General features: G+C 43.8%; 1 protein-coding gene and 1 pseudogene across 1 annotated transcript in view; one reads left to right on the top strand and one right to left on the bottom strand.

Annotated features, from left to right (window-relative positions):
• Nucleotides 1-23,465, top strand: part of LOC124605674 (U8-agatoxin-Ao1a-like) — a 420,878-nt gene that overhangs the window by 31,825 nt on the left and 365,588 nt on the right. The gene's annotated exons all lie outside the window — the stretch shown is intronic.
• On the bottom strand, nt 3,872-3,989 carry LOC124607874 (annotated as a pseudogene).

Here is a 23,465-nt window from a genome sequence, read left to right on the forward strand (position 1 = left end):
GCCCTGGATCCCATATCACAGGATACATTAGTCGAAAAACTGCTGGGACGCGACTCGTGGATGCCAGCACTGACAATGACTGGGTCACTGTCTGGTACTTGCTCTGGGTGGTTGCTTTACCTTGCACTTTCCTCTGAAAATGTGGGCCATAGCCCCAAGTCGGACTGGTTCAAACATCTAGTCACAGATATGACCCACTGCGTCGAGCCTAGCTCATCGCGTGCCCAACTACGCTACAGAGAAAATTACGTGTAAACAGCCACTGGGGAAGTGAAGGAATTAGTATAGGACTAGATGGCTTACAACCGGCAGTCACCGGCGTTAGTAAGTACAAGCGTTAGCTATTTCACTAACTGATTGGAATAAAGTTCAGTTAGTAAGGATTTTAAATCAGTTATGAATAGCACATGATACCTGCTCGTCTGGTAATATACTGATGCATAGGAAGCTGCTACGTCTCGTCTAATTGATGATGCCGTAATATTACATAACATAGGTAGCCATCGAAGTGATGTTGATTTAACAGTGCCACAGCTTCTTCTCATTGCTTGGTTTAGTTTAACAGCCACTTTTCGAGCATGTCCACTGTGAGCTTACACAATGTGTAGCCCTTGCCTATTGAGAGGGTGTTCTTTAATTGTATTCTTTATGTATTCGTTAATTAAGTAAATTAGTTTGGCCCTGTAGTATTTGATACAAATCAATCATCACTCATCAAATCAGAGATTAAGGTATGCATCTGACTGCTAAATCAAACAGTGATTTCAATGCACTCCATTTATTACTCATACGTAGTCAATATTCACATGAAATAAAATTAACAATAACTGAAATTAATAAACTAATGTCTTGATAAACTTGGGTAAGGAGCTGGAATGCTAAATAAAAAATAATCTGTATATAAACGAAACATTGCCATAGGTCTGTACATATAAACAGAACATGTTACAAAATAACATGCATGTGCGTCTGTTGCCGGAGTTGAAAGCATGTTGAACTTCTAACTGCAAATAAAATTTCGAAAGGAAGATTGGAATTATTGAATATTTTTACGAAAACTTCACCTTTCCCTACTGTTTGCTTTGATGTTTCAGCTGGACCTCATCATATTTAGAACGTACAAGTGGCGGCTAAAGTGTCTGCGAAATCAACCATTGACACAATACCAACAACTCGCCCCTGCCTGCGTCTAAGTTCAACTCATCTGAACGAGATACTCTCATTCTGAACTGGAAGTGAAGTAGTGAAGGTGAGGCCAGGAAGTGAAGAGGTGAAGTGACAATCTGCAGGGGGTTTCCAACAAGGAAAACTTTAAACTCTGCGTTTTCCGATGTTGCATAATTTTGATCGTGGAATACTAATTTTTGTGACAGCCAACCAGTAAGATGTTGTTTTAGAAGACACTGGCCTCACTTCTTAATTAGAATTTCAGGTGGTTAACGAGTTTAAAAAAAACTTGGTAGTCTTGGAGCTCCAGATGTGTACAATTTACTGCCTCTCTGTGGCTACCTTTGTAAGCTGGCTAATACTGTTGGATCTACTTCCACTACTAGCTTATTGTATGGACCATTTGGGGCAGCAGTCTTTATGTTTCTGTAAACATTCAGTTCGGTGTCACACGTCGGCTGTCGACGGTCACTCTAAAGAAGTCCCAACTGTTTCCCCACAGTAACTGTCCTTTCGGGATTCTCGCGGTTATGTGGCACACACCACATGGACACAGATTGTCAAAAATATACTCTGACGGCCTGCACATCCCGGAGATTGCATTTTCTGACTCCAGACGCCCGGAGGCAGTGGGGAATTAATTTATTATTGTCGTTCAACAAAACCCAGCTTTGGCCTATTTTACTTGCCGTGAGTTTCCTATCAAGCAGAGGTGAGCGGCGATTCTGCAAGTAGTGGTAGGGCGGACTCCCTGTGGTTTCATTGTCTACAGTGTCTCCCTCGCCCTCATCAGATGTCATACTGGTTCCACAGTGGCTTCTATTTGAGCTGCACATGCAGTTTGAAATAGGCTCTCGAAATCTAAGTAGTTATGTGTTGTGAAATTTAAAATTTTCCCAGCGAATGAAATGTTCAAAGAGATTTCGGCATTTGACTTCCTCAAAAGGATTTTACACAAGTTACGGGACATTTTGGTTAGAACATGCACGCAGCGCTCAGTACTTTGCCATAGAGTAGACCAGTGCCATTGTAGCAGTACAGAGAGTATGATCAATAGAAATGTTTTCAGCGACCACATTCAGTTTGCAGTTTGTCTCACAGTTATTAAGATGATAAGCATTTAGATCTGTTTCAGATGGATTTGGCTTCAATCTCCAGTTCTTGAAGTAATCACTCTCCTGTGTACCACCTCTCAAATAGAAAGAAAAACCAGTCTAACCTGAAGCAGTTCAGTATTAGAAACAGGAAACAACCTTCTCCTATACTATTAAAAACGCAGGGCACTTCTCTTGTCCACGTCCAGTCTTACAGCACCACCAATCGCAATGTGCAAACATATCTAGCCACGGACTCTTCAATTAATCACAAACAATGAGTACGAAATGTGTATCATACACAACAAACATAACAATATGGGCAGGCAGCTGTTCACGGATAGCTGTCGGATAATGCTGATTTAACAAGAAGCAGACTTCAGTACCTGTTCAGAAGAGCATGCTCGCTAGCACAGCTAGCCACAAAGACGAAACGTGCCGGACATCATTTGTGTGTCAGACATACGCTGTACAGTAACATTAAGTGACCGCCTGTCAAAAGCCTGAATGATCGCCTTTTGCAGCTCTGACCGTTGCGAGACGTTCAGGAAGAAAGTCAATGAGGTTTTGGAAGGTACCGACAGGGATGTGTAGCCATGCTTATTCCAGTACCGTGTCCAACTGTACTAGGCTTCTCGGCTGAGGATCCATGGCACGAACAGTCCGATCGAGGTAGTCCCACAGATTCTCAATTAGCTTTATGTCCGGGGACTTCGATGCCCAGAGGAGTGCGGTAAACTCGTCGTGGTGCTCTTCGAACCACGCGCATACAGTGGTACACTGCTAGCTGTGTGACACGTTGCACTGGACTCCTGCTAAGTGCCATAGTGCCAAGGAAAAACAAATTCTACTTAGGGATGGGCATGGTTGTGTCTTACCATTGCGCCTTTCAGAATGACGATATCACGAAGGGAATGCCTCGGAAACATTCTCCAAACCATAACGCTCCATTCTCTGTCCTGGACCCTTCCGATGGTTGTTCCCGGATGTTTGCCCTCAGACGTTTCACGCCATACGCGTCAATGGCCGTCTGTCCGATGGAGCATAAAACGTGATTCACCTGAAAAGGCGGCTCAGTATCTGTCCAATTGCGGTATTGGCGTGAAAATTGCGGTATTGGGGGTGTCGCCGAGGAACAGCAGTCAGCATGGGTGCGTGAACCAGACGCCTGCTGCAGAGGTCCATAAACAGCAATGTTCGCTAAACAGTCTTTGAGGAGACACTGTTGGTAGCCCCTTGGTTCATCTGGGTGGTCAGTTACTCAGCAGTTGCACGTCTATTCGCCCGTACACATCCCTGTAGCCATCGTTGACCCCTGTCGTCTATGGGCTGTCGCGTACCACAGTCGCCTCGTCGCCGGTTTTGGATAGCGCCGTTTTGCCATGCACGGTGTACTTAAATGACCTTCCCGAACAGGCCATGAAGGCCCAACGGTACTGACCGGCCGCCGTGTTATCCTCAGCCCACAGGCGTCACTGGATGCGGATATGGAGGGACATGAGGTTAGCACACCGCTCACCCGGCCATATGTCAGTTTCCGAGACCGGAGCCGCTACTTTTCAATCAAGTAGCTCCTCAGTCTGCCTCACAAGGGCTGAGTGCACCCCGCTTGCCAACAGCGCTCGGCAGACCGGATGGTCACCCATCCAAGTGCTAGCCCAGCCCGACAGCGCTTAACTTCGGTGATCTGAAGGGAACCGGTATTACCACTGCGGCAAGACCGTTGGCATGGTGTACTTAGCCGTTTCGGAAATTCCTCCACTCTTGAGCCGAAAGCCAATGATCATGCCCTTTTGGACGTCAGATTAATCGCTCCGTTTCCGTACTACGACAACGACTGCACTATTTTCCGCATGCTCCCTACAACCTTCATATACCATCCACCCCTAAGAGTGGTTATTGCACGTTGACGATGAACATAGGTGGGGGGTCACATTAACGTGAGTGGACCATTTAGAAGAAGCACTGACTGTCTACACTCCTGGAAATTGAAATAAGAACACCGTGAATTCATTGTCCCAGGAAGGGGAAACTTTATTGACACATTCCTGGGGTCAGATACATCACATGATCACACTGACAGAACCACAGGCACATAGACACAGGCAACAGAGCATGCACAATGTCGGCACTAGTACAGTGTATATCCACCTTTCGCAGCAATGCAGGCTGCTATTCTCCCATGGAGACGATCGTAGAGATGCTGGATGTAGTCCTGTGGAACGGCTTGCCATGCCATTTCCACCTGGCGCCTCAGTTGGACCAGCGTTCGTGCTGGACGTGCAGACCGCGTGAGACGACGCTTCATCCAGTCCCAAACATGCTCAATGGGGAGAGATCCGGAGATCCGGAGATCTTGCTGGCCAGGGTAGTTGACTTACACCTTCTAGAGCACGTTGGGTGGCACGGGATACATGCGGACGTGCATTGTCCTGTTGGAACAGCAAGTTCCCTTGCCGGTCTAGGAATGGTAGAACGATGGGTTCGATGACGGTTTGGATGTACCGTGCACTAATCAGTGTCCCCTCGACGATCACCAGTGGTGTACGGCCAGTGTAGGAGATCGCTCCCCACACCATGATGCCGGGTGTTGGTCCTGTGTGCCTCGGTCGTATGTAGTCCTGATTGTGGCGCTCACCTGCACGGCGCCAAACACGCATACGACCATCATTGGCACCAAGGCAGAAGCGACTCTCATCGCTGAAGACGACACGTCTCCATTCGTGCCTCCATTCACGCCTGTCGCGACACCACTGGAGGCGGGCTGCACGATGTTGGGGCGTGAGCGGAAGACGGCCTAACGGTGTGCGGGACCGTAGCCCAGCTTCATGGAGACGGTTGCGAATGGTCCTCGCCGATACCCCAGGAGCAACAGTGTCCCTAATTTGCTGGGAAGTGGCGGTGCGGTCCCCTACGGCACTGCGTAGGATCCTACGGTCTTGGCGTGCATCCGTGCGTCGCTGCGGTCCGGTCCCAGGTCGACGGGCACGTGCACCTTCCGCCGACCACTGGCGACAACATCGATGTACTGTGGAGACCTCACGCCCCACGTGTTGAGCACTTCGGCGGTACGTCCACCCGGCCTCCCGCATGCCCACTATACGCCCTCGCTCAAAGTCCGTCACCTGCACATACGGTTCACGTCCACGCTGTCGCGGCATGCTACCAGTGTTAAAGACTGCGATGGAGCTCCGTATGCCACGGCAAACTGGCTGACACTGACGGCGGCGGTGCACAAATGCTGCGCAGCTAGCGCCATTCGACGGCCAACACCGCGGTTCCTGGTGTGTCCGCTGTGCCGTGCGTGTGATCATTGCTTGTACAGCCCTCTCGCAGTGTCCGGAGCAAGTATGGTGGGTCTGACACACCGGTGTCAATGTGTTCTTTTTTCCATTTCCAGGAGTGTATAACGGTTTCCAAAGGAGCAAGGCTGCTCAGCTTAGCCGGCGCGCAGTCACTGCTGTACGTTCGTCGTCCTCACGCAAACGAGCCCTATACTCGACCTGCGGTCACACATTCACCTTCCACTGACCAAAACCGTTCTCCTTTCGGCCCTTCGCGCCGGTAAGCAGTACTAACCTTGGAACTTATCCAATATAGTGTCACACTCTGCACAGTTACTGTAAGGAGGACACAAAAGAAAGGAGAATTGTACTGTTGCGTTCCGTGATGTCGTGTCCCCAGAAACTGTCTACTGGGTCAGTTTGTGTGGGAATCACTCCGTACCTGTTCAAAGGGAGCAGCCGCGCCTACATATCAAATGATTTAGGAACTCCAACACAACTGAAAAATTATGTTTTCACTGTGAACTGACAGAATTGTGCGTATACATACCTTAGATGTGTCATTTAGCACGTGAAGGGAAAACACGTAAACACGACCTTCCTGTGTTATTAGCAGAATATTATTATGTGGTGCAACTTCAGCTACGTGTGCCATCTACACATATACTTTTCGTTTTCCCACAAGTGTCAACCTAAAGAAAGAACATAAACTTACCACAGCAAAATGGAAATAAAAACAAACTGCACAAGAATGATGATTAATAAATGAAGTGCCCACATAGAAAGGTTACAGTGGAACAAATCGAACTGTCAGTAACATCAAGATAAAAATCGTAAAACATAAAATTGGAATAAACATAAAAAACACACGCTAATAATTGCCGCGCACGAAAAGCCTTCTATATAGCAACAATAAACACAATTTATTCAAGCCAAACTTTAAACCCATATTTTATTATTCATTTCCCTCTCCCATTCAACTCGCACCCTCTCACCCTAGTTCGCTCTTCAGTTTACTTGAAATCAAGGAAAGATTAAATTCTACCATCCCACCTTCCCCACACACATCGCCACACGTTTTTGGTTGGAACCCAGTCGATAGCACTATAGCAGTAAGAACACACAGAAAATGTCAATGTATAATTTTTCAACGATGTAAATGCCTCTTGTACTGATAAAGCTAAATGTCACGACCATCTACTTAATAAGGTGTTATCAGTCTCTGGAACGCATTGCAGCAGCGCTTCTGCGTGGAATAGCTTCGACAGATCATTGGTAGTTTACCAAAGGTATGTGGCAGCAGGCACCAGAGACGCACAAAAATGTCCCGCAATTTCAGTAAATTCCGCGTCACTGGTCTGTGGACAGTTTCATCTTCCAATTCTGTCAGCTCCACCTGTTTAAGGACTGTTATTTCTCGATTCTTCCATCGCGTCCTTGGACGTCCCGTTGGGTGCTTTCTAGAACGGACGAATCGGTTAGGAAGGGATCCATCAGCTCGAAACATGTGGCCAGGTCACTGTAGTATGTTCTGCCCTAATATTCAGCCAATATGTGCCTCTCCACAGTCTCTTCTTTCCTTCTTTGTTGGAATTTACCTTCAACGCTTACTGTAGAGAGGTTCTTCTCCTCGAAAGCACAGACCCCTTCTTCAGTTGTCAGTATCGCCCAGCTTTCACAAAATTTACGTGATAGGATCTACAAAAAGGAACAAAATTTAGATATATGCAGCGTAAGTATCATTCTGTCCTTTAAAAAAATGGTTCAAATGACTGAGCACTATTCTAAGGTCATCAGTCCCCTAGAACTTAGAACTACTTAAACCTAACTAACCTAAGGACATCACACACATCCATACCCGAAGCAGGATTCGAACCTACGACCGTAGAGGTCGCGCGGTTCCAGACTGTAGCACCTAGAACCACTCGGCCACCCCGGCCGGCCTCTGTCCCTTCTATTTGTCAATGTTATCCTCATGTTCCTCCCTTCTCCGATTTTGGGGGAGAACCTTATTCCTTATATCTTACATCACACGTTAGCCTATAGCGCCACGTTTGAAACGCTCCGATTCCCTTCCCTTTCCACTGTCCATAATTCACTTCCAAACAGTGCTGTGCTCCAAACTGACTTTTTTTTGGATATTTGTGGTAAGTTCCTATGGGACCAAACTGTTAAGGTCATCGGTCCCTAGGCTTACACACTACTTAATCTAGCATGAACTAACTTAGGCGAAGGACAACACATATACTCACGCCGATGCCTGAGAGAGGACTCGAACCTCCGATGGTGGTGAACCGTGGCAAGGCGCCCCCTAGACCGCACGGCTACCCCGCGCGGTACTGACTTTTTTAAAAAATATCTTCTTCAAAATAAAATCCATGTTTGATCCTAGTATTCTCGATATAATAGTGAAGCATTACTCATTACTCATCACAGAGGGAAACTGTTTTAGCGTAACCAGCCTTGCTAGCGAATTTTAAGTTTTGCATTGGTTTCAAAATTGATTTTTAGTGAGTAATTTGAGCTAATTCAACACCTCTTTAGAGAAATAGGTATCCGTCCTACAGTATCGATTTATCTGTAAAATTTTTCTCTATTTCACTTTAATATCATACTGTGGTCTTGATATCAAATTATTTTGAGCAGATTTATACGCAAGTAGTATCTCCTAATACAGCAGTGACATTGTACTTTGCATTAGGGACTCAGGCGACTGAAAACACTGTACCAACTCGTCACTCAGTGGAGTAATGATCTTCGCTGTTGGGCGCGGCGGCTCCTGACCTTTGTCGGTATTCACCGGCCGTAGGCAGTGTGCGCTGACTTGATCCTGCAATTTCTTGGCCGCGTCTGGACTCAGCCGAGCGCCTTCTGATGAATCAGTAAAGGGACGGAGTCGCGCGTCGGCTTGATTACCCGGGCACACAGGGCGCAAACAGAATCCGCGAGCGGCCGTCACCTCGTCCCGCCGACCAAGGCGCTGCTACCTGCTGTCTTAAAAAATACATGCAGTCTTCTTTATGCAGTATGTAGGAGACCTGACTCGTAATATCTGATACGTACAAGGAAGCAACAGCTGCTACGAAAACGTGTAATACCTGCATCAAAGAGTTTTACTAAAGAAGTTGAAATATACGATGTTTCCGTGACTGTGGCAAAAACTTTCGATGATAGAGCAGAAAAACTGCCTAAAATTGAGATAGGTGCCATAAGTCTGGAAACTATTAAGTAGGAAATGAAAGAAAATAAAAAAGCACCTTTGGCCTGCTTATCTCATCAGTTCACCAAATTCCAGCATTCGTCTCTCACCTGTCCGAATAGCCGCGACCGCGTCCCGGATTAGGAGATATACCAGCCCAGGATCAATTTCCCCCAGCAGATTAACGACGAGCTGTCGGTGTTCCCTCGACCTGGATGTGGTTCGTAGGCGGTTTCCGAATCAAAAATGTTTTATTTGAAATAATTAGCTACACCTTCCACCTAATTCTCTACATAGTCAACTCTCCAACTTAGATATTTGTCGTAGCGTTGCACCAACTTTCCAGTTATAGAAGCCAGCCACACTTCGTATCGAAAATGCTGCAGGAATGTCTTCATTGCCCCTGCAGAATGCGTCCGAGAATTGTCATGAAAAAGGAAACGCATAACTGTTATGTTATGTGGGGTGCATGAGATCAGGCGAAATCTCCCACCGGGCCCTCATACTTGGCGGGAACACTATTTATGGAGGAATCTTACGTGCTCACTGTGTGCTCAGAACCAAATTGACGCAATCGGCGGGCATACTAAAGGCACTGCCTAGCACATCTGTGCAAAGCTTCATCTGATTTTCAGTGTGGTTTCCATTTCGCCCCTGATCGGAACTTACTTACCAATTAGGCCTCATACTTCTTGAAATTAAGGGCAGTATTTGACACTGGTGTGGCGTTTCTCCTACCGGGAAGTGTGCTATCTGTTCACCCCCTGAGCGCTCACAGAATTATTAACTCCTTGGCTGAGGTGAAACTGCCTGCAACAGGTGTCTAGTATTTAATTCCCCAGAAAATGGACAGCGGATTATTAAACTAAAAAGTTAAGTTATATGCAAACTTGTTAAGGCTTTCGTGGCCATTTGTTGACAAAGTGCCTAATGGTTTCTGTGTCGAGTTCTTCTGCCGACGTTCATATGATGATTTTTCTGACGTTTCGCCAGCATGAATGGTTGACGTTGTCAAAGCTTTATCCTCCAGTGCTGTTGGTGGACTGGAGCCGAGCTCGCGGTCGCAGACTATATCTACTTGGCGCGCCAACGTCCGTGGGCTTCCCCGTGACCATTTCCAGTGCGGCTCTCCTCTTGCCATCTGCAACTGTCATTCTCTGCAGAACGGAAAACCAAAATCTGTTTATCTTGAAGCTTTCTTTTATCTTGTTGAAGCTGTTCACTTGTTCGTGTATTTCTACAGCTTCTATGAACAAGCGGGCGTGACAGCTCTTCTCTACAGCCAGAACTTCTGTGTCGGCGAATTTTACTACGTTGTCTGTCTCACACAGCGCGGTCTCTGCCACGGTCGATTTCTCTACCTCCTCCAACCCGCAGTGTCGCTTATATTCTGTGATCCTGACGCTGATTGATCGTCCAGTTATTCTAATAGAAAATTTTCCGCATTTCCCGACGTTGCAATTGGGTCCTTCTCTTCCTTTGCCGATCTGAGACACTCTTTGATCTTCTTTGTCAGTTTGTAAATAGTTTTTGCGCCAACGTCGGCCGAAGAACCCGAGACAGAAGTAAACAGGCAATTTGTTGAGCTACATGGCCTGTATCTGCATCTGTTCGGTTTCAAAACCACTGCTTCCCTACGCGAATCTAAGGTTTAAGTCTTCAGAGATTATAGCTCTTTCAAGAAATAAAATATTTAACATTTTGCTCTGATCGTAATTATTTTTATATACTAAGTTAGACGTTGCATTGATTGTAAATCTTCAGCTCTAGTCACATTTCATAACTAACTAACTAGAAGTAACAGTCGTAACAGAGTTTAAATTTATTTTCGTGATAATGTTGTACGCATTGCACCTTATATTTTCCGTAACTGTCTCTCTAAATAGCCAAGCAGTAATAACATCAGATTCAGTGCAATAAAAAGTCTGGTCCGGCGGAGCGTAGATCACTACGTCAGTCCTCGAGTTACTCAAAGCAGTGACTGGGGATTTTTACAATTCATTCACCTAAGAAACTGATAGCAGCAGTGGAGTCTCGGGAGGATTACTGTAGGCCCGCTGACACTGGACACCCAGACCTGGCCACTTACTCCACTCCCTGTTGCTTCCGCATCCTGCGTGGCATCGTCACAATTCTTTTGGCAAAACTTTTTTGAAAACGAATTAGCAAATGGTTAATCTCCTAACTGTGACTTCGTTCGGTTACTCAGCAGTGTTTTTCAATACATTCTCCTTTCTTATTATTGAACAGAAGAATATAGCTCACGTTCTAATGGTCGACATAGGCCAACCATTACACTAGAGGACGTATTTTGGTAGGAACTGATTCTTTTCCTGTGGTAGACTCCTTCTTCTGTTCTCTTCGCTTTGTCTGTCGTGTCTTATTTTGTTTCCACATTTCCTATGTTAAGCTTACCGATAACCTCATTTCTACTAACCCTCAGTACTTTCGCCTTGGTGCGGTTTATTCTTAAAATAAGGGGTGTCAAGGAGAGTATTCCATTTTCTGAGAGGTGGTAGTATGGACGAAAACAATAAAAATATTCCTAGAAAACATGGGCTAAAAATGCATATCGTAAGAGCTACGAGCAGTTCGCGACTGTCATAGACCTCTCATCTACTGAACAAGTGCCCATAGCTCTTAAGGTAACCATTTTAGAGTCCATACTGCACATATTACCACCTCATAAAATGTGAGATTTTTAAGAACATTGTATGATAATTGTTGCACTTAGCTGTCCTTTCTGTCTGTCTGGACGATATTTTTCACTTCACTAACCCCCACTCGGTCTATATTGAGCGTTTGCATTTCCATTTTAAGATTTTCTCTCTACATTCCGATTCACGGAATGTTACCCTATAGTTATTTACTCTTTTGCTCATGGTTAGCTTCGCTCTGAAGTCCCCTCCTAGCGATCCGAATGAGGAAATAATCTGGAAACTTTTGGCACTGGAGAGATCATCATGACACTTTTCCACTTACACACCACATATCGTAAGGATACACATTAAGTTTATTTACTGCAGTGGTTTTCATTGGTTTCTGCATTCGCATTTCGTTGACCATTGCTGAATAGTCCGCCTTTGAGGGGAAGTTTCCAAGGTCAAGAGGGTGCCCTGAATCTCGATCCAATTTCTCCTTCACAACGCCATTGGAGGAACGAGGCTGACTACTTACATCGGAAGTCTTCGGCCCCCATTGCTGCAACCCGCGGACGCAGGCTGGTAGGAACAGCTATTATACTGTGGGAGACATTCTCCTGCTCTTGCATGGGACCTGTGGTAGGAATCGAAGACACACCGACAGCTGCGAACCACGTGTATCCCTTCATGCTTGAAGTCTTCCCCGTCGGCGATGTCATCTTTCAGCATTATACTTGTCCGTGTCGCGGAGCCAGAACCGTACTATAGCAGTTTGAGGAGCATTATAGTGAACTCATGTTGAGCCTCGGTGACCAACTCGCTTGATTTAAATCCTATGGAACGCATCTGAGTTACTATTGCGCTCCATCAAGGGGTAAGGAAATCAGTGACCCGTTATTTATGCGAATTACATGACTTGTGACTAGACATCTAAGCCACATACCTCCACAAACAGACCAACAACCTGTCAGATCCCTGATAGCCAGATTCAGTGATGTAGTTTGTTCCAAACACGGACAAGCAATCAAACCGGTGGTGATAATGTTTTGTCTCATCAGTTATATAAATTATGCATAGTACCATAGTACCATAGTACCATGCGGACACCATTTCAAGAGCAACAGCTGATAGTATGCTAATTGAAGGTTCCTCATTTACGTGAATACGTGTGAGGCAGTGTACCTGGCCTGCTCCTTACGTCCTCTAACAAGTGGAACTCAAATAAACCAAGAACCCAAAGAAGATGGCTTCGTAAGCAGTTGTTCGATGCTATTTACGGGAGTGAATGAAGCAGCCAGTCTGAATACTGAAGAATCACAGTTTGTCATCAGAAGGTAAGTGAACAGCAAGAACCGTACCACAGTTAAGCAAGGGGAAGAACCCACAATCGACTCTTTTATTGAAATGTATTTTGCATACGAAGATGCAGAATGTCAAATAAAAGGAAACAGGCGTTAAACAGAGCAAGTTGGTATTCTCCGAAATGTCAAAAGCCGAGTATGAAACTCTGCCGACTTGTAGCGAAAGCTCCCTTTTTTCCTTTTAGAAAATTCCTATAGACAATTATATGTTCTTGTTACTAAACAGCTGGCATTTTCTAAGATTCATATTTATTTGCACAAGCAGGTTTCGAGAACTCTGTTCATCTTTGGAAAGAAACTCATCATTTAGCTTCCCTTCCAGATATCTGGTATAATTATCCTTCTTACATTTCGTTTCGATATTTCTACTATCTTCTCAAATCATTTCAGACCTTTTTAATAATATTTTAATTTCTGATTTCATGAAACAGACACGTATCATACCCTCATCGATTTGTGTGTGAATAAGTAGAATTTGGATTCACTTTACTGGTTTAACGTGTATTTCGGCAACACTGAAGTTCGTAATAATTGTTGCAAAGAAAGTTCTGCACGAAGGTCTTCTCTGAGTGTTCAGTTCTGATAACGTCTTTGTTTCCTGTAGAGATACCGGTGTCTTATTTGACATTCCGGTAGAACAAACTTTAAATCGGAACTACTTTTTAACAACTTTTTTCTGTATAATGATTTAGATAACGCGTAATCGTCATATGGAATCGCAGCTTTGCTTGAACAGGTCGCCTCTTGTCTGCGGCTATAACATTTATGAAGGAAAAATGTCATGAATTATGGATAAGATAAATTTTCGACACCAGTGACGTCTTATGGCTACTGTTGTTTTACAGCATGTTCTGCTCCCAGGACCTCGGAGGAACGAGTAATTCCCGTCACGAGCTGCTGGCCTGAGATGGAAGACGTGATCCCTCGTCCCAGCTGAGTTCGGATGTCACGCACGTAGCCACCCCGTTGCTCTGCAATACCGCTTGCTCAGCCAGCCAGGACTGAAAGCTGTCGTAGTCATCATGCTTTCATGAACTTGTCCAATTGCGACCAAAATCGAGCCAGTACATAGCTAATCTCAACTCTATGACTTACAACTAGTAGTCAGTTGACATTAGCTATTTCGAAATCTAGATACAATTTTTAATATAACTGTTTTCTGTAGCTACTAGAAGCTTCAAGATGCTGATAAAGGATTAAGTAAAATATGAGTTCCAGATCAATACTGACGCTTAAGTTGAATGATAGAAATTATTGATTCATTTATGTCGTTATAGGTCAGAGAGAATGGGAACGAAGTAGACGGAAGAAAGACGAAGATCGTAGAGAACGGATATTAATCCGAAAATTGATTTAAATTCTTTCCGTTAACGGTAGCAATACTAACTAAGATTATATGAAACGTACATTTCCGTCTTTTTAAATACGTCCAGTATTTTAGAGTCACTGACCCAAAGTTTAACTCGGGTTGTGACAGGGTAGCTGGATGTTGCACCGCTTATAGATGTCTAACTGAACAATAATTTCTTCCTTTACTTTTAAACATTCTATTAGTGTGCCAATTTCATTCTATTAAGTTCATGGCTTAAGTGTTCATCATCTAAGTCACATTTTTTGAGTCTGAAATTTCATGTTGTCCTATAATATGTATATAATACATTCATGTGGCACAGCAAAAAACTGAAAGGGAAATATGTAGTAGGCGTAGTTGTATGTGAGACAGTTCTATCAAAGTGGTGTTCATCCTTTCATCATATTTATAGGATTAATTATTTCAACAGTAAGAAACCTCAGACGAAATTGTGTGGATTGGTTTTCTGGAGAAGTGAGGTTGAACCATCTTCCACTAGTCCTTCCTTGGTTTCCTTAACCAGCGTCAAACAAATGTAGGGATGATTCCTTGAAGAAGACCAATAGCAGTTCCTAGTCTCACACATTTCCAACTTCAGTGTTGACAGTACATGAGGGTCAGATGTATTCGTTCAGAATTATTGTACACATGCGCCAGACTATCTACTAATCTTCGTTGAGGTCAAAATATGGAGATCACTGACCGCGGGCGACAACCATTTGTTACTGTATGATTTGCACTCAAACATTCGTTCCGATAACAATGAATTAAACAATATGCTCACTTTACTGAGGTTTCTCTAATTATTTATCCTTAAAGGTATTGCTTCAGAGCAAATTTTGAATAAGCATGAGGATGTGAGAATCACTGAGTGGTGTGGCACTAGTAGAACAGAGGAAATCTCAAACGAAAACAGCCTCTTTTTAAACTGTGGTTAAATGTTTTTCATCTTCAGAAAAATTTCTGTTTTGTGTTTCTGGTGTTGTGACCAAAATTTCATATATAAATAGTAGTACATTGATAACTTGTTACAAATAGTTTTCTTCCTTCATCAAAATATGTTATCTTAAATTTTACCACTTACTTCTAATAAGTATCCTCGATTTCTTGGTTGAGGACGCCGTCATTCTATGAAACTCATGTTTCAGGTCTATTCTCTACCGCAAAGTCAATGATTTTCACTTGTCACTTTGAGGTAGCGGATTATAAAAGATGAAGCACTTCGCCTTCCCTCTTGCAATGCAGCAGCAAAAAGCACCATATCCAGATGCTCTGCGCAGATTTATTTTCTTCCTAGTGAAGTGAAGACCAGTAAAGCTTTTCGTCGTTGCAGTGCAGTGCAGTTCAGTATTCTCGGAACATACGCTGTCCTGGCATCTGTACCAGAAGCAGAAGAGCTGGCAGTGGTCACAGGCCGGGAGTTCACGCCGGGGAGGCTCGCTACGTAATTGGCGAACGTTGACGTAGCGGGCAGAACCACCCGCCCACGCTCTGACGTCACCGATATTTGATAGGGGCGCGGTAGGTCGCTGCCAAATAGGCGTGTCCGAACGGCAACTGACGGCGTGGAACGTTTGTAGTAGTCATAGATAGTGGTAAATGCAAAAGTGAACTGTTCTGGGAACAGCATCCAATTCGGCCACCAGAACGCACCGAAGAAATTGTTGCCACATCTTCCCACTGACCAAATTTTGGATACACTTGCGTTCCTCAAATTCTCACAATGTTGTCGATAATTTGTTGTTATACGCACATACACACAGACATAAATACATATTACTGTGAAATTGTACACTGGTATGCAAACTTTCAGAACGAAACCAGCTTCAGCATAATGTGTCACTGCCAAGTGCAACTTGGACCATACGTGGAAAGGACAGCTACAGTGGAGTATGGAGGACGAATGAAAGAAATACGCAACGAAGTGAGCAGAAATGACATTTTTATTCAAAGACAATAATTACACTCAAGCCACAGCGATTTATGATGGTCCCCTGGACATTACAAAACGCGAGACATGGCTCTTACACGATGTATGATACGGTGTGTGAACTCCACGGGTGGCAGTTCATGGCTTCCAACTGGCCACAAGGTTGGTAACGAGCTCTTGCGGAAGGACGTTCCCTTCCTCCAACAGCGCTGTTGACAGCTGCTGGCCGGCCGCTGTGGCCGACTGGTTCTAGGCGCTACAGTCTGGAACCACGCGACCGCTACGGTCGCAGGTTCGAATCCTGTCTCGGGCTTGGATGTGTATGATGTCCTTAGGTTAGTTAGGTTTAAGTGGTTCTAAGTCCAGGGGACTGATGACCTGAGATGTTAAGTCCCATAGTGCTCAGAGCCATTTAACCATTTGACAGCTGCTGGATGGTCGTTGATGCAAGTGAACGTGCTCCAATACGTCCTCCCAATGCATCTCACTCGTGCTCGGTAGGATTGATGTCTGGGGAACGGGAAGGCCAGTCCATTCCCCATATATCTTGTCGTTTCCGGAGTTACTCCGCCTGGGCTGTTCGTTTCGGCCGAGCCTTGTCAACTATAAAAATAAAGCCATGACCGAATGCGCTCCTGAAAAGACGCAAATAAGGAATGACTACAGCGTTCCAAAAACGTTAACCGGTGAGTGTACCATGTGTAAATATTTAGAGGTCAGCATGCCCAACCAGTATTATGCCTCCTCGCACCCTAACTCCTGGATCACCAAAAAGGATCGTGATCGACAAAGCCGAACGTACGATCCTACGGCGACAATTGCGAAAACGTAGTGCACCCAAGAACATTCTCGAACACGATTATTTTGGTGGTCAGGTTGTTATGATGTGGGGAGGCATAATTTGCATGGGCGCACTGACTTCCAAAGCTTTGATCACAGTACACATAATGGTCAATGTTATTGTGACACTGTACTCTTTCCCTTCGGCCCTGACTTCCTTTTTATCCATGATAATGCGTGACCGCATTGAATGGCGCATTGGAAGCAGCTCTTGAAACGAGAGGATGCATATTTCTTTAAGCAGTCTCCTCGTAGCAGTCCTTTCTATGTATGGTCAAAGTTTCATCGATTTATGTGACGCGGTCGTGACACATGACGCGGAAGTTAGTTTTGTCCTTAAGTTTTGTACAAAGCTCTAAATAAATTCTCAAGACGAAAGATTCGACTATATTCATATATGGTTCTCTAGTAAAAACGTGAAGTCTGTATTAAATATTGTCATTAGCAGCAAGTTAAGTTTTGGCGCTTGTGAGGAGATGATTCCAGGGATAGGTCCGTACTGTTCGCGTGATGCGTTGTGGGATAAACCTGCTAGTAGAACAGGTCATATTACTTGTTTTATGTACAAGATGGTAAACCGAATTTTTCTTTTGCGCGTTGTTGCTACTAATGTAGGATAGGCAAACAGGCCAATGTGTAAGTGTACATAATCATGGGTGGGGTCGGGAAACTCGACTAATGAACTGCGTATGGAGTAATGTGTATGTTAATATGGTCCCTCCTTAGGTAAAGATCTGTAAGACAGCAGTCTATGTTTAGAGGGTGAAGCGTACAACCGACCACCCGGAAAAAAGTGACTAAGTATATGATTATGTATTTAAGAACCATGACTTTTGTATGCGTGTAAGCAAGTGTCAACTTTTGGGAAGCTGAAACCATGATGAGACTGATGTGAATCTCCTGGAAAGTGCACTCGCTTCCTGTAACATTATTTGAACAACACCAGCGTCCTTTAAGAGGGTGTTGCAGAATTTTGTAAATGGTACGACGCTTGAACAACTTTCATGCCTGTAACTGCCTGGGAAAGTTGTGCCGGTTCTTTCAGAAAGGGTTTATCCGATTTCTTTTACGTAAATGAAAACAGAAACTTGGGGAGAAATTTACTTTACATATCGAATTACAAAGCATTTATTGTGAAATGCATTATCCGATTAACAAGGGTTAATTTTTTACATGTATGCATACACAACCTTGGAAAGCATTTCACATTAACCGATAGCAACAATGATTTCATTTACTTTTCACAAAACTTTATCCAATTTCACAAGAGTATATCTTCTACGTAATAAAGACAGAAACTTGCGGTGAATTTAAACTTACTCACAGGGCTAGAAAGGTTACATTAGCGCCAGCTGTGAGTTGTCGGTTCATGTGGTTGCCAGCGTGGCTGCAGCTAGGTCACTCTCTCATTCACTCGCCCATTACCCAGTGTGGGTCGGTCTGGAAGAGGCAACAAAAAGCAACATAAGACTTTTGCGTTCTCCGTTTCAAGAGCTGCAATTCAGTCACACCTGGAAAGCTTCATTTTCGTCGAGAGTACGGCTCTGAACCTTTTACAGCGTAAGAGGCGTACGTGTCTCACAATGCGCCATTGGCCTTCAAGGTCGCCTGATCACACTGTATGCGATTTTTTGTGGGGGTCTGGAAAGACTTCATTTATGTGCCTCCCATTCCAGAAATTATGAGTAAATTGCAACAAATCGGTGAACACAGTGCCTCCAGACATTCTTGCGGAAGTGCAGACGTTGGTAGTGCGTCTGGTGCTTCGATAAGTGCCGATGTGATAAGGAATACCACTCATCATCATATTGCAGCACTGCATTGATACCAATGGTCATAACTTCGAACACCTTCTGTAAATGGACATTCATTCCACCTTTGTGACCTTCGTTGACCTTCAAAGACCTTACTGTTACACATCATTGGATTCATGTCGATAGCCGCTATTAGAAAATAAGTACCGAACTGTAGCATCCACGTAAGACGTGACACCCCTTTTATTTTGTAAACGATTATACGTAACGAAACGCGGTTTTCGGAAAATGCTAGAGCGTCGAGGGGCACGTATTTTTTTGTTTGGTTAATGTTTTTGGCGCTGGTATCAACAGAGATATTGAAACAGGTACGCTTTTTTAAACGGAACAGCATACTTTTTATAACTGCATTGTATTGCTCTTGAGAAGACAGTTACAGTGATATAGCGTTTGTTAATGTTAACGTTGAAACCTTTTCTAAAAAAAAAAGTCGAGATACGTCCTAAGATGTGAGAGCACGGTGGCCGGAAACGGCATTTTAGGTTCAAACACTGCCAAGTATCCGTCTAGTACCAGGCTGCGTAGTTGTATGTCGTAAGGTAGGCCTGCGCTAACGAGAATAAGTCTTTATTTCCCGTTGAACCAACTTACGACCTAGATGCAGGTTCAATTACGAATGTTGTATATGGAAATATGAAATAGGCTTGAATCTGGCGTATCGCAAAGGGCTTAGGAAGACTATTTCACATTTGTGTATCCTCCCACATTCACGTGAGCTGAAACAGAGAAATCATGTTCATTCGTCAGAAATAAAGAGGTCTTATACCCTGCAAAAAGCAACTACTGTATTAAATACAGCTGTATATATATATGTTACAACGAAGATTTGACCTATATTTTCCTGTACGTGGCTGTGTGCCTCATAGAGGTAAAATACATGCTGTCGGACAATTGTCTCTACCTACATTGCTCTAAATTATATCATATGGGTTAATTTTATCGTATGGGATACATTCCTTGAACTAAACATTTTATTAAAAATATTTTGGTGACCAACGTACACAGCAAAATAAATATTCTTTTTAACGAAATTTATTTCATGCTCAACGTAAACGCGTAATTAGTGTTAACAGCTACAGACAATACACGCTGTCGACTTATTTGACATTGCAGTGCAATTTCGTGCACACGCAAATGAAATGAACAATTTACAACCAATGACTTGTTAGCCGCCCTAATCAAGTACCATAAATTGTGTTTTCCAAAAAGATAACTTTATACTTTATTTAAGCATGCGTTCCGACTATTGACCGTGGGGTGAAAGGCACTTTTTCAATCGCCATTCGAAAGAACGATGAACAGATGTAATTACACTGGATGATACGGTAGAGATGCAATGGCGATTCGACAACATATATCGTCTGTAGGGGTTTCGTCATCGACTGCATGTTTGAGTGCTCCCCAAAGAAGGAAATCAAGTGGAGTCAAATCAGGGAACCTCGCAGGCCATTTGGCAACAGTACGTCGTCCCATCCAACGTCCAGAAAAGTTCTTATTCAGTACTTGCGTTGCAACACGGGATAAGTGAGCTGGAAAAGCGTCATGTTGCAACCACGTACACTGTTGAATAACCAGCGGTAGCTCTTCTAGAAGAACCTGGAGAATGTCCGTCAGAAAGTGTGCGTAGGATTGTCCATTTACAAAGCCCGAGATGAAGTAAGATACCACATTGTTACTGCCCACGATGCCGCACCATACCTTTACGGTCCACGGTCGTTAATGTTGCACCTGCCGAAGCCAGTGTGGATTCTCGGCTAGCCAGTAGTGCATGTTATTGAAATTCACATTAGCGTGGTTAGTAAACGTTGCTTTGTCGGTGAAGGTCACATATTGGGAAAACGTAGGGTCGTCTCTCAGTTTCTGAGGGGAAAGCCGACACAATTCTGTAAGACGTTCAAAATCATGGCCATCGAGCGCCTGATGTTAGTTACAGATGATAGGGAAGGAAATTCTGTCGGTGCAAGAAGCAAATGACACTTGTTTGGCTGATTTCACATTCCTTGGCAATATGTATCTTACCACTATGCAGATTCATTAGCGTCGTTGACAGAAATAGCTTCTTCGTGGTCTCTGTCAGTTGCAGTCTTCTTTCTTGTTCTCTTTTTGACGTTCAAGCAGCTTTTCCGCACTGCGGTCTTAACAATTCTTGCAGTTGCCTGGCGCGTCAGGCAATGGAGATCCGGATAGATAGCCCAAGCCGCTGTACTGCTTTTACGGTATTTCTTTTACATTCACTACCCAGTTTCTCCTCATTGGTGTACATGTCAGGACGCAACGAATGTTGAAGCAGAAATGAGCGGGCTGCGGTGCAGACAAGTAAACAGGCAAATGTGTTGACATTCTGACACAGCGTAGCACGAGAGCTCTGCTTGGCGGTGTTTGCACTATGCTCTCAAATTCTAGGACATTTCTCGAATATTTTTGCCACAGATCTCAATGTCAACATCAACAAAATTTATATCACTGTAATTGTTTTGTCAAGAGCTATCGATTTCAGTTATAAAAAGTATACGGCTCCATTCAGAAAACATTTCAATATCTCCGTTATTAACAGCGCAAGAAACATGTTGTTGTTGTTGTTGTGGTCTTCAGTCCTGAGACTGGTTTGATGCAGCTCTTCATGCTACTGTATCCTGTGCAAGCTTCTTCATCTCCCAGTACCTACTGCAACCTACACCCTTCTGAATGTGTTTAGTGTATTCATCTCTTGGTCTCCCTCTACGATTTTTACCCTCCACGCTGCCCTCCAATACTAAACTGGTGATCCCTTGATGCCTCAGAACATGTCCTACCAACCGATCCCTTCTTCTAGTCAAGTTGTGCCACAAACTTCTCTTCTCCCTAATCCTACTCAATACCTCAAAAAACGGTTCAATATCTCCGTTATTAACAGCGCAAAAAACTTAAACCGACAAAAGAGTACGTTCCCCTCGACGTTCTGACATTTTCCAAAAACCGCGTTTCGATATAAGTTACCGTTCATGAAATAAAGGGGGATCTTATTCCTTTTTGCAGATGACTAGGTTATGCTAACGGATACGGAACACAACCTTCAATGGGCTGTAAACTTTTTACATACAATGGCAGAACAATATAATCTAATCACATCCACAAAGAACACAAAAGTTATGGCCATGTGTGGAAAAGAACATCTTAGAGAGAATATCATAATAGAGACTAACATACTGGAGCAAGTCCATATGTTCAACTATCTGGCCTGTTATATCTCTTATGCTTACATTAATGATTCTGAAAAAAAAAATCTACAAAGGTACGATTAGATAAACACTGCTGAATAAAACCAGGAAAGAGACAGTACTTAAATTTTGTAATACCAATAATTTAATTTTACCTTTACTGTTCTATGGATCCGAAGCGCGGACATGGAAGAAGAAACAATTAAGTGAATTGAAGTGGCAGAAATTAGACTTTTGTGACCACTGGGAGGATCAAAATTAGGTCACAAGAAGAACAATGAGATAAGAAAGCAGTTCCATGTTCTAGTAATAGCAGGACATATCCAACAGTACTGAAAGGAATGGAATGACCACACGCTGCGTATGAATCAAAGCCGGATACGAAGGAAATTCTATGAGTACAGACCCAACGGCAGAAGAAGAATAGAAAGACAACGAGGAAAATGCTGCGTGCAGCTTTAATCTGCATGGTTTCGGAACAGAGAATCATGTCTACCTCGAAAATGTACATTTTGGTAATGCACATATAACCTTGTATTCTGTAGTCTCTGTGCAGCCTCTCTGTTTGTTCTCCTAGACCTCGTTATCAATATTGACTAGCACTCGTAACGGCATTACCGTCATATTAGGTTCGTAAATTCTCATTCGTTTCGTGCTACTTACGCAAGATCTTACTGAGCTGTCGTTCGTACGCTCGATTGATCCGAAAGTAGTCTGAGGCAGTCCAAGGAGAATCTGAAGATAATCTGAGAACTATATGAGACGGAGATATGAGACGGAGTTTTTTTAAACCCCATCGCTTCTACAGAGATCCCCGAATCTCAGTGACGGTATAAGGTTTAGTTTCCACCACTTTATTTATTGCACTTGGGCGGGAAGGGGGCTTGTAAGGACCTCCAACGATTTGTTTCTCGTTTTGTAGGGTCTCATTTCCAATTTACTGTTCAGCTAACGCCTTGGGGTCTCTGTACCGATGTCAGGGTTCTGCTTTGGTGGTACCGGATGTGGCGTATGACATATCTGAGTTGGTCTAATTACTTATGAATTTTTGTGTACCTGAGTTTGACCATTTGTACAAGATGTTCCATATCGAGCTCCTCACAAAGTGTCTGGATGCGCATTCATTGTGAAGACCTAAGTATCCACCGAAAGACTTTATTTTTGTAGAACCTGAATGTAATATATTTGGGTGTTGCTAGCGAGGCTCCATGTTGTGCTCCCGTAAAGGATTTTTGAAAGTACACGTGCCTCGTATGGTATAACTTTTGTTGAAATGTTGAGCTCTCTACTGCGGAATAGTGGCATCAGTTCCCTCACCATGCCAAAGGCTTTGAGCTTTAGGTCTTACATGAGTCTATGAAAAAAAAGATGTCGATCCGGTGTGACTCCCGGGTGCTTGACAGTTGAACTCCATGGTACCTCTTGCACTTGAATAGTAAGGTTTTTGTCTTCCAGCTGCGGACTTTTTTTGCTAAAGTATATTGCCGCTATTTTGGCTGAGCTAATTTTAATCTTGTTATGTCCACACCACTATGTGGTGAGGTTCAGTTCTGTCAGTAGGCTTCTGATTTTACCGTTATGTTGGT

Source organism: Schistocerca americana, chromosome 3, assembly GCF_021461395.2.
Source record: "Schistocerca americana isolate TAMUIC-IGC-003095 chromosome 3, iqSchAmer2.1, whole genome shotgun sequence".
Taxonomy (NCBI): Eukaryota; Metazoa; Arthropoda; class Insecta; order Orthoptera; family Acrididae; genus Schistocerca; species Schistocerca americana.